This window comes from Chiloscyllium plagiosum, chromosome 23, assembly GCF_004010195.1.
Source record: "Chiloscyllium plagiosum isolate BGI_BamShark_2017 chromosome 23, ASM401019v2, whole genome shotgun sequence".
Classification (NCBI taxonomy): domain Eukaryota; kingdom Metazoa; phylum Chordata; class Chondrichthyes; order Orectolobiformes; family Hemiscylliidae; genus Chiloscyllium; species Chiloscyllium plagiosum.
In genome coordinates, this window is record NC_057732.1 from 17262098 (window position 1) to 17271678 (window position 9581).

Here is a 9581-nt window from a genome sequence, read left to right on the forward strand (position 1 = left end):
CATTTCCAACGCCCTTCCCCCAAGTCCCTCCTCCCTACCTTTTATCTTAGCCTGCTGGACACACTTTCCTCATTCCTGAAGAAGGGCTCATGCCCGAAATGTCGATTCTCCTGCTCCTTGGATGCTGCCTGACCTGCTGCGCTTTTCCAGCAACACATTTTCAGGTTTGTTAAATATATCAACATTACTTGAATGACACTAATCTTTTGCTATAAATTCTGTCTCTTATGGTCCTGCTCCACAACCACCTGAAGGAGCAGCACTTCGAAAGCTAGTGCTTCAAAATAAACCTGTTGGACTATAACATTGTGTTGTGTCATTTTTAACAGCATCTTTGAAGAGAAAGCAGAATCACATATCAGGTCCAATGACCCTTCTTCAGAACCCTGTTGCCTCCATCATCTGGAACAACTAAATGCTTTGGTCTGCTACAGGACTAAAACTTATCTCTTTCCCCTGGATGTGCTAAGTCATCTATCATTTACCTGTGCTCGAGTTCTGAAGGGCCGCTGGAACATGGACTCTGTTCTCACTTCACATATGAAGTCATACCTGCTGAGTTTCTCTAACAATTTCTGCTTCAGATTTCCAGCATTCACAGTTCTTATTTATGAACTGTGAAGTTAAAAATATGTACATCCTCACCAAGGTCAGATACAAATAATTTACATTCTTAGGCCTCCTAAATTAAACATTCATCTATGCTCATTAAATGTTGTATTTGCAGAAAGAAAATCATAGAAGATAGGCAAAGCAACCTAGTAAAGTCTACTTCTTTCCTGCTTCATTTGCTAGAGTACAAGAAATAGGAAGCTTGGATAAGGATTCTGAGTTTGAGGGACTTCTACAACTGAATGGTATATTTAAATATACAAACTGTCTCCTCTTTACCCCAAGTACATAATTCTTACACTCATGATTACATAGCTATAAGATATTAAACATTCCTCAAACCACTATTCTTGCTGCATCCTGAGATTTATGCATCTCTGTATGCATTGTCTCAAACTCTCCCTTCAGTGACACTGACTCACTTGATCTCTTGGCTTGTCCAAGATTGTTTTCAACTTTCTCATCCGGTACTCTTACAATTCATAATCATCACATATCCATCTTCTCCAACACTGTCTGCTGACTCCACACTTCTTACAATCTCTTTCCTGGTCATTTCAAGGTCTCTTGATATTAAAAAGGTCCAATTCTTTGCAAAAACCCTCAGATTCACACCACAGATTTTGGGACAACACTGAGCTCTTTGTGCACCACCTTAGGAATATCTCACTTCCCACCCAAGCAGATCCTTTTATTCCTCTTCAAAATTCTTCCAACACTCTGCCTCTATCCCTAACCTCTTCAGATTTTTTTCTTGATAAATATAGAGATGGCATTAGCCAAATTAATTTTTACGCTTAGCTTCCTACCATGAATTCTTAATGCTCCAACCTTCCTGAACCAAACCTAACATTACCAAAAGGTGATGATAACAGCAGCAGGGTTCTTGCTTTGAGAATCAACTGCCACTCAGTGTAGGCTCACAGCAAACTCTCAAACTTTCACTTAGGTTCTCCTACATCACTATCACAGCCTCAAACACTGGCTTATATTTGGTGTTATCACATGACGATACAATTTAGAAGCAGCTGAAAAATGTGTTGCTGGAAAAGCACAGCAGGTCAGGCAGCATCCAAGGAGCAGGAGAACCGACGTTTCGGGCATAAGCCCTTGATTCCTGAAGAAGGGCTTATGCCCGAAACGTCAATTCTCCTGCTCCTTGGATGCTGCCTGACCTGCTGCGCTTTTCCAGCAACACATTTTTCAGCTCTGATCTCCAGCATCTGCAGTCCTCACTTTTTCACAATTTAGAAGCAGTACACCTTTTAACTCCTTAAACTTGCTACACCATTTGATAAAATTATCGTTGATCATGTATTGCTCTCAACTCTATATTCCTGACTACACCCACACATAATGACTCCCTCAAATATCCAAGTCAACTTCAAAACTATTCAATGTCATTGTCTTCACAGGTCTATGGGAAAGAGAATTCTCTTGACTAACAACACGAAAGGGATGATCACCATATTGGGATTGTATTAGACCCCCCCCTAATAGTCAGCAGGAAATTGAGAAACAAATTTGTAAGGAGATCTCAGTTATCTGTAAGAATTATAAGTGTGGTTACGGTAGGGGTTTCTAACTTTCCAAACATAGACTGGGACTGCCATAGAGTTAAAGGTTTAGATGGAGAGGAATTTGTTAAGTGTGTACAAGAAAACTTTCTGATTCAGTATGTGGATGTATCTCCTGGAGAAGGTGCAAAAAGTGACCTACTCATGGGAAATAAGGCAGGGCAGGTGACAGGTGTCAGGGGGGGAGAATTTTGGGGCCAGCGACCATAATTCTATTATGGTTAAAATAGCAATGGAAAAGAATAGACTGTATCTAAAAGTTGAAGGTCTACATTGGAGGAAGGCTAATTTTGACTATATCAGGCAAGAACTTTCAAACATTGATTGGGGTCAGATGTTCACAAGTAAATGGACAGCTGGAAAATGGGAAGCCTTCAGAAATGAGATAATGAGAATCCAAGACAGCATATTCCTGTTGGGGTGAAAGGAAAGGCTGGTAGGTATAGGGAATGCTGGATAACGAGAGAAATTGAGGGTTTAGTTAAGTCAAAGGAGGAAGCATATGTCAGGTATAGACAGGAGAGATTGAGTACAGCCCTAGAAGAGTATAAAGGCAGTAGGAGTATACTTAAGAGAGAAATCAGGAGGGCAAAAAGGGGACATGAGATAGCTTTGACAAACAGTTAAGGAGAATCCAAAGGGTTTTTACAAATACATTAAGGACAAAAGGGTAACGAGGGAAAGAATAGGGCCCCTCAAAGATCAGCAAGGCAGTCTTTGTGTGGAGCAAGTATTTTGCACCAATGCCCACTGTGGAGAAGGACATGGAGGGTATAGAATGTAGGGAAATAGATGGTGACATCTTGAAAACTGTCCATATTACAGAGGAGGAAGTGTGGATGTCTAAAAATGCATATAAGTGGATAAATCCCCAGGATCTGATCAGGTGTACCCTAGAACTCTGTGGGGAGCTAGGGAAGTGATTGCTGGGCCACGTGCTGAGATATTTGTATGATTGATAGTCACAGGTGAGGTGCCAGAAGACTGGAGGTTGGCTAACATGGTGCCACTGTTTAAGAAAGGTGGTAAGGACAAGCACAGAGAACTATAGACCAGTGAGTCTGACATTGGTGGTGGGCAGGTTATTGAAGGAAATCCTGAGGGATAGGATGTACATGCATTTGGAAAAGCAAGGACTGATAAGGAATAGTTAACATAGCCTTGTGCGGGGAAATCACGTGTCACGAACTTCATTGAGTTTTTTGAAGTAGTAACAAAGAAGATCGATGAGGGCAGAGCAGTAGACGTGAGCTATATGGACGTCAGTTAGGCTTTCGACAAGGCTCCCCATGGGCTACTGGTTAGTAAGGTTAGATCTCATGGAATACTGGGAGAACTAGACATTTGGTTACAGAACTGGCTCAATAGGTAGGAGACAGCGGGTGGTGGTGGAGTGTTGTTTTTTGGACTGGAGGCCTGTGACCACTGGAGTGCCTCAAGGATTGGTGCTGTATCCACTACTTTTCGTCATTTATATAAAGGATTTGGATACGAGCCTAAAAGAGGTATAAAGAGGCCTAAAAGAGTAAGTTTGCAGAAGACACCAAAATGGAAGGTGTAGTGGACAACGAAGAAGGTTAGCTCAGATTACAACAAGATCTAGATCAGATGGACCAATGGGCTGAGGAGTTGCAGATGGGGTTTAATTTAGATAAATGTGAGTGCTGCATTTTGGAAAGCTAATCTTAATCGGATTTATACACTTAATGGTAAGGTCCTGGGGAGTGTTGCTGAACAAAGAGACCTTGAAGTGCAGGTTCATAGCCCCTTGAAAGTACAATTGCAGATAGATAGGACAGTGAAGGCGGTGTTTGGTATGCTTTCCTTTATTGGTCAGAGTACAGGTGTTGGGAGGTCATGTTGAAGCTGTACAGGACATTGGTTGGGCCACTTTTGAATATTGCATGCAACTCTGGTCTCCTTCCTATTGGAAGGATGTTGTGAAACTTGAAAAGGGTTCAGAAAAGATTTACAGGGGTGTTGCCAGGGTTGGAGGATTTGAGCTATAGGGAGAGATTGAATAGGCTGGGGCTGCTTTCCCTGGTGCGTCGGAGGCTAAGGGGTGACCTTGTAGAGCTTTATAAAATCATGACGGGCATGGATAGGATAAATAGACAAAGTATTTTCCCTGGGGTGGGGGAGTCCAGAAATAGAGGGCACAGGTTTAGGATGAGAGGAGAAAGATATAAAAGAGATCTAAAGAGCAACATTTTCACACAGAAGGTGGTACGTGTATAGAATGAGCTGCCAGAGGTGGTGGTGGAGGCTAGTATAACTCAACATTTAAAAGACATCTGGAGGGGTATACGAATCGGAAGGGTTTGGAGGGAAACAGGCTGGATGCTGGCCAGTGGGACTATATTAGGTTGGGATATCTGGTCGGCATGGAGGAGTTGGGCCGAAGGGTCCGTTTACATGCTGAACATCTCTATGGCTCTATGACCAACCAGGTTATATCCTCTCTACCTGTCTTCATCTATCCCCACTTCACCATACTGCCCCTGCCACCCCCTTTATATGCAGCTCCCCCTCCACCCATCCTCAGTCCTGGAGGGTTATACCTGAAACATCAACTTCTCCACTTCCTGCCTGGCTTGCTACGTCCTTCCAGCCTCCTGCCTGTTTACTTTGGATTCCAGCATCTGCAGTTTTTTGTCTCTAAAAAGTTGCAAAGGCTGACAATACCCCAAACAGCAATCTCTTTTACTAATACAAACCCTTATGAATATTAATTAAAACATTCTTGTGGGAATCCTCATTTAACTGCAATTGCAAGTACATGTGGTTCATGTTGAAACATTCCTGATTAAGGGTTTATGCCTCAAATGTCAACTTGCCTGCTCCTCGGATGCTGCCTGGCCTGCTGTGCTTTTTCAGCGCCACACCTTTCGACTCTGCCTGTCCAGCATCTGCAGCCCTCTTTTTCTCCCAGCTTCATGAAGGACAGACCCCCACCCCCGCCAGCTTTGCACATAAAATCACCCTCCAGTCATGAAAAGCAGTTTACCACTTGGTTAAAATCCCCACAAAGGTGAACTGACCCATCAGGCTTCACAATTGGTATGACTGGTGCTGCCCATTTCTTTAAGGCAAATTGCATCAGGCAGGCTTTGCAGAAACATGGAATTGCTTTCCAGTCAACATGCAAAGTGGCCTTGGCTCTTTTGATAGTCTCTGGACTTTCCTGAAAAGATTCCTGATATTTAATTGGGACTTCAATGGCTCAACATTTTTCAATTAGAAAATGGCTGCCTCAATCAAGTTGAATCTTTGTCAACCAATTAGCTTGGGCCTGAGCCTTGTCCTATCATCAGCTGCTTCTCATAACAAAACAAGAACTCTTTTGCAATCGCTAGTCTACATACTGGCAGTAACTAAAATGGCTTGTCGGCCCAGATCCTGAATAAAATTTTAACCATTTGGCTGAGGCTTAGCTTTGTTCTGGTGTTTTTGCTGTGGGATGACCGAGTCCCTCTCTTCAGGATATGTCCTGAGTGAGGTTACGTAATTGCCTTCACTCAAGTAATGTTCCCCAAGCTGTTGGACAGAGAAGGTTGTCCACTTCCATCAGAATAACCTGCAATTTATATGCTCCACTTGCCACATTTTCCACTGATAAAGCCAGTTGGACTTCAGCTAAGTAAGCACTTCTACTTGCTTATGTCATTAGCCTCATTCTAGTTTCTGTTGAAATAACTCCAAAGGCTGGCAACCTGTCACTAAGTTGTCACAAAGCTTTTTTCCTAAAAGCTGTTCCTTGGCTCAAGGAGACTCTGTCCTTGATTTTTTTTCAGAGGGGCAATAAACTGGGCCAGGCTCCAATCAGTCTGATTTGGTACAGAGATGGAAAGGATTTTAAGAAGCCTTTTGTTTATATGTAAACAGATGAGACTTCAGGCCAAAGTTTTAGATGCAAGAGGAGTGGTCAGCTCTTTAGCTGGGCTGAGCAGCTTTAGTTCAGTCTGCACCTGGGAAGTTCAAAAAGGAGCTGTGTGGAATCTCTTTTCTGCCCTTCAACTTCAACCTATAAGCATGTGTTCCATTTATACTGGCTTTTAAAGGGAGTTTGCTTATTCGGACTGTTATGTATATTCAAAACAGCATAACTATGTGGGATTGGCTGATTTCTGTAGGGGCTCTTTATTCTGTTCTTGTGTTTCATCGTGTAATTTTGTAAAAAAATTTCTGTCTGTTTTAAAATCTAGTAGTCAACCTAGCTAACATAATCTGGGTAATTTCACTGTACACTTACTGAAACAAGTTACAAAGTTATGGTCTGGGGCTGCCTGCATAAGAATGTTCTAAGTGGTCTGGCCTAGTCCATAACAAAGTCACCCTTTATTTACCCATGTGTAAAGTCCTTGTCACTGATCCAGCTTCCTCAGAAATACTTCTCAGTGAGCAATCTCTGACACTCCTGTTATCAGTCAGCCAGGGCTCTCCGATTGGAGCTGTTAATCTGGTCCAAGCAGGGAACACATATTCCTGACTGACCTCATAACAATCGTTATAACAAATTTCTCCAAACCTGAATCTTCACAACATACTGGAGTCCTCCATTAGGATATAAAAATTAAGTTTCTAATCAAAGGTTGACACTCAGGAAAATATGTGCACTTGTCATATTACAAATGAAGAACTAAAATGGCTCCCAATTAGGGTTTTTTTGTTTCTTATTTTTTTCTCCTCAAGCTGTCAAGAGTATCAGCTCCAGAAGGAGGAAAGGGAGTCTCTTATGGTTGTTTTTAATCAATTTATTGGGATAGGTTATGATCAATCTCTGTGGCATATGGTACTTAAACCCAAACCTTTGGTTCTTTTGTAGACTGACTACCACTGCACTACACTAGCTTTTAGACCTTATATCAATGCTCTAGACCGAACTTCATCAGGTAGTAATACCATCTAGAAGTCTGAAACCTCAACTCTACTTCTCATTCAATAAAAGTTAGTTGACCTACTCAAGAATTCTAATTTTCTAACTGGTGTCAGAAGATTATTCAAAGACAGAGGATTGAAAGCGATAATTCTACTCTTTATTTGATGTACATTCTTTTCACAGCGCCTGAGACCCGGGTTCAATTCCCGCCTCAGGCGACTGACTGTGTGGAGTTTGCACGTTCTCCCCGTGTCTGCGTGGGTTTCCTCCGGGTGCTCCGGTTTCCTCCCACAGTCCAAAGATGTGGTAGGGGTATGGGTGGGTTTCGCTTCGGCGGGTCGGTGTGGACTTGTTGGGCCGAAGGGCCTGTTTCCACACTGTAATGTAATCTAATCTTGTACTGAGCAAAGCAAAGCAAAGAATTCATAATTTGACATGTGACCAAAGATACTCACTATTCCCATCAGTAACTGAGACTATACAAACTTAGCACAATCAGCCCAGGGATTTTTCACATTTGTAGAACTCAGCATAGACATTTTAGGCAGATTTTTAAAATATAATTTTAACTTCAGACTCATCACGCACATACATTGCTTACCCTTGCAATCTAGTTACTCTACAAAGCAATTTATGTTCAAGCCTCAGACAAAATTCAGACCCCACTTAACAACCTAATTTAGCTCCCTAATCCATCACCAAAGAATAATCAGAAAATACATGGACTTTGTTTGTACTTCTGTAACTGTACAGCTGACATCAGGTTATCTGTTTTGAGCAAACGGTGTTCCAGCAATGTATTTAGCAACATACTATGTTGAAAAATGTTTTTCTAGAAACATTACAAATTTTACCTTCCTCAAGCACTCTGCTTTGTAAGTTTACCTCTCCCACCAACTTCACTTGAAAGGCTTACTTTATGCACATTTCTTCACATCCTACATAATTTATTATTCATTGAGGTCAACTCATTTGACCACGTACAACCAGCATCAATCTTAATCCAGCTTTGAGGAATAACAGCCCTTTGGTTTTAAAAACACAAAATCAGTACATCCAATATTTATTTTTCAGAAGTAATTTCACACCCCTCAAAAAGTCTAATAAAAAAGCTTTTAAAACTAGGCAAATATGTAGCCAGCCATTTTATCTCTTTACATAAATCACTGGCTAGTAATCAGTGTTCCATGGGAGTAGGAATTCTAGTGAGTTATAAACAGTCAAAATTGGAGAAGTGCTTGACAATCAATCAGTCTTATTACAATTTTCATATTAAACACAATTAAAAACTCTGGAAGCCTTCAGTCATGGGCCATGGCTCAGAGGTATACAAAAATGGCCTAAAAATTAAAGACATATTAGCTAGGTTTTGAATTGACCCATGGCCAAAAGTGGCATTTGTACCCTCAATTTATTTTAGTCTGTACTTCTTATAGCTCATTCAGTTATAAAATTTCAGAGTGTGTTTATTTTCACTTTGCCTTGAAACAGTAGATGAGCACCTGATGGTTTGAAAAGGAATAGGAAGAAAAACATTGAGGATACCATGAAGGAGATATCTGTACAATTAAAAACAGTCAGAAATTGAGATACTTCATGCAATGTTCCAAAATGCACCAAGTTATTAGACATAACTGTGGCCAACTTAGTGTGTTTAAGAGCACAGACTGCACCAAAATCAGAGATGGTTAATTTACGCCAATTCAGTTGTTGTTTTACAATGGTCTCCTTTATTTTGTGTTGCTTCACCTCATCTCTCCTATCAAACCATTTCACGCTCCGATACCCTTGCAATAAATATCACCCATCTTGTGCCAACTGTTTCCAGCAGCCTATGACCAATTGAAGTCCATCACCATGATTTTCACAATTGACGAGACCAAGTTTTGTGTCACCTGCAAATTCTGAAATTTTGTCCTGCACACTTTGATCCAGTTCATTCAGATCAGAGGTCCTAATATTGCTTCTCACAGAACTCAGTGATATGATTCCTCCAATTTGCAAACTAGCTGTTTTCTAATGCTGTTTTCTGTTACTCGAGCAACTTTATAGCTATGCTGTCTCTTTCACACATATTCCATGAGCTTCGCTGATAAGTCAGCTGTGTGACATTTTGTCAAACACCTTTTGGAAGTCTACGTATGCCACACATTACCCTGAAACACTTTATCCGTCACTACTTCAAAAGGCTCAAAACAACTTAGTTCAAATATAATTTAGGAGAAAATGAGGACTGCAGATGCTGGAGATCAGAGCTTAAAAATGTGTAGCTGAAAAAGCGCAGCAGGTCAGGCAGCATCAAAGGAGCAGGAGAATCGTGTCTCAGGCATAAGCCCTTCTTCAGGAATGAGGAGGGTGTGCCAAGCAGGCTAAGATAAAAGGTAGGGAGGAGGGATTGGGGGAGGGGGCGTTGGGAAGACGATAAGCGGAAGAAGGTTAAGGTGAGGTGATAGGCCGGAAAGGGGTGGGGGCGGAGAGGTCAGGAAGAAGATTGTAGGCCAAGAAGGCAGTGC

The 9581-nt window shown here is 41.5% G+C and overlaps 1 protein-coding gene across 3 annotated transcripts in view; it reads right to left on the reverse strand.

Moving 5' to 3' along the window:
* LOC122561657 (proton myo-inositol cotransporter-like) overlaps positions 1-9581 on the reverse strand; it is a 149594-nt gene that overhangs the window by 108056 nt on the left and 31957 nt on the right. The window lies entirely within an intron of this gene.